We start from the raw sequence: 3,246 nt of genomic DNA, 5'->3' as shown, positions 1-3,246 counted from the left end.
CATCTCTCCTCCTCAGCGGTTTCCTGCTCCCAGATACAGGCAGTCTCTCCTTGCTCGGGCAACACATTGTTGGTATTGTCTAGAAAACAACTAAGGAACCCAAACAGTGAGTGCAGCTGTTAGGATGCAGAGCAGTGATTCAGAGTGGACTGAGCCTTCGTTGGACTGAGCCTTCCCTTGTTTACGATGCAAGAGCCTGTTTGTTGGCGACCCTGTAACAAGGTCTCTTTCACCACAGATTTCATACCTATAAAACAAAGGATGTGAGAAGTTGTATGAAGGAATGTCAGATGCATGCTTGTCATTGTTTTGATGATTTCTGCCTGGATAATGAAGGGAATTTCAAGCACAAAGAGACCCTGTGGGTTTTTAATATTGCTAGAGTGTGAAGAGTATTAGCATTGTTGTTTTTTTTGTTACGGTCTCTTTGGTGTTGGATATTTCTTCTCCCTGAGTGTTTTGGCTGCTACGCAAGAGCTCACAAGGCTTGGAAGTGTGAGACTGTACCCCTTAAAAGGCAAATTCTTGATGTGCCTCCAAATGCCCCCCCCCCTTCTTTGTATTTACTCTCTAAATTCCTCCTTTCTTCTCATTTGTTTTAGTCTTCGTTCTTTCTGTGGGTTTCTTTTTTCTCTCTCAGACAGTAACCAGTGGCGAGGTGCTCTTGTTGCAGGCCTCCAGGTGTCCTTTCCTCCCTTCCTATACCCTACCATCCATCCATCCATCTATCCATTCATCCATCCATCCATCCATCCATCCATCCACCCCTCCCTCCTCCCACTAACCCTCTCCCCCAGTCGTGTTTATCTAAAGCCCCCTTGCAGTCGACCCCGGCCCCTCCTTTTCCTTTGCCTCTTCCCTACATGAATCTTTCAAGCAAGGTCCCAGACATGAGCTCAGGCTGTAGACAGCGTTTACAACAAGCACCCCCCACCCCTTTAGTTTTACATGCCATGAAATTAACTCCTTCTAATCAACTCAGGTCCTGCCAAAATCCTGCTTTTGCATCTGGAAAATATGGAGAAAGAAAGGAGGTGGTTGCAGACTGAGGCATTACCTGCTGCTTATTTCAAAGCCTTAAAGACGGAAAGATAGAAAATATGTTTCTCATGTGTGGTACTAAAACTATGAAGTCAGTCGAAAGTTAAAGCACAATTAGTATCTCTAATACTGAGTATTTTTCAGCAAAGATGCTGCTACTTTCTGTTGCAGCATACTTGGCACATGTGAGGAGTCTTGGCATAAATCAGTTTCAGTCTGGATCAGAGAAGATTAACGGCAGATTTCTAGGAGATTTAGAGAAGGAGGGAGAGAAAGAATACCATCTTGGACAAGAGTTTGGAGAGACAAGATAAAAAAGTCCAAATATGGAGAACCAGAGAGAAAAAGAAGGGATTGTAATCTGAAACAAAGGAGTACAGAAATAGACGCAGTTGTGATGATGTCAGGGATGACGCTACCCAAGCCTTCCTCCGTATCAGAGCATCTTAGACTGACAGATTCTCAAGATGACGACTTCCATCATCATCAATGGCACTTTCTCCGAAAATAGACCACCCACTCTGACCCTTTGTTTGGGCCCTTTGCCGTGTCGAAGCATTTGTTTTTGTGGGTCAGTCTTGAACTACACCATAACTTCAGGGTTTGTTGTATATGTGCACAGCAATAACATAGGCCACAGACCAACAAAATCCATTCCAAGGGTGTGTGCGCTGGTTAAGCTCCGTTTCACGCTTGGTGAAACGAAAAGAAAAGGATGACTTTTGCAATTTCACATACTTGCTATACTGATAATATATGAGTGTTATGTTTGTTTTGGTGTGTTTCTGCCCACCAATGGGCTATAATAACTTAATGCAGATTTAACGGTCCCATATTGTAAAGAGTGAGATTTCCATGTATATTTTTTAATTATAAAGCAGGTCAAGGTGCCATATGTAGCAAATACTGTGAAAGTATTGCAAGAAATGCAACCAGCCTAGCTTCAGAAACTGTGCTTTCCGCACAGCTGTGATGTCACGACTATGCTAAATATAGGTAGAAAGTGCAGCTACAGTACCGTTACATACCTTCCCCAGCTGCAATGATGGTGCAAAGACTCAGAGAGCGCAGATGTGGAAGACCCGGAGACAGTGACCAATTGGAGCAGACTTGGGCTTTTTCTCGAGGGGGGGCTTAAAACTGAGCTTTTCAGACAGACAGACAGTATGAGACAAATAATGTGTTATTTGAACTTTAGAGAATGCAAAACAACCTGAAAATGAGCATGCTATTGACCCTTTAACATGTAAAGGAGGCTGGTGATAATCTTCTTATTGCCAACAAATTCTACAAAAGAGAAAAACTGACAATGAACTGAGTCACCAAAGCCTGATATATTTTAAGATACAATAAGACTTTATTGTCCTGAAAGAAATTTGGTCTTGGACACAAACACATTCAGTATTTGCTGTTCTTGAAATACAACATAACCTAGTACACATGCAGTACACAGACTGTCCACAGCCAACAAATTGCACACTGCCCGTTGTACGACAAATCATAATAATATACATAATATATGCAGTAAGGGTAAGAAGCCTCATCAACATAGAATAGTGGTAAAAAAATTGCATGTGTACAGATAAAAGCAGCATTTCAAGGGTTAGGCTTTGGCTGGCTTGCCATTTAAGGCTTTGATGGAGAAGGGGACAGTTCTAAAGTGGTTCAGTCTGTACTGGGGGACTCTGTCGCATCTGCCTGAGGGGAGAAGCTGGTTCTCAGGGTGGAGGACATAGGTGGGGTCTGAAATGATCTTCCAGGCCTGTCTGAGGATAGTTTTGTCAAAGACAGCCTGGAGTGTGGGTTGCTGTCTGACTCCTATGCTTTTCATGGCTCTTTGTGTTAGCCTTGGGCTTTTAGTCGACACTGAGGTGGCCAAACCAGGCTGAGATGCAACACTGCAGGATGCTCTCCACCATGGCATGATAGAAGAAGAGCAACACTTTTTGGTTTACACGAAAAACCCTTAGCCTAAGAAGGAAATGTAGCCGCTTTTGGACCTTACTGCAAACATGTTCTACCTGAACACATCTCTGTTTGTTGTCAAAGTGTATGCCCAGGCACAAGAGTCAACCTGGGCTATGTTCTGGTCATTGATAACCACTGGGGAGTGGTTTCCGATGAATTTTGGGTTGAATACCATCTCAAGTTCAAGTTTATTGTCATATGCACCTTAGTATAGAGTACCACAGCAATGAAATACAA

The sequence above is a fragment of the Etheostoma spectabile genome, chromosome 7, assembly GCF_008692095.1.
Source record: "Etheostoma spectabile isolate EspeVRDwgs_2016 chromosome 7, UIUC_Espe_1.0, whole genome shotgun sequence".
In the NCBI taxonomy this organism is placed as follows: domain Eukaryota; kingdom Metazoa; phylum Chordata; class Actinopteri; order Perciformes; family Percidae; genus Etheostoma; species Etheostoma spectabile.
This window is presented reverse-complemented; position numbering follows the sequence as displayed.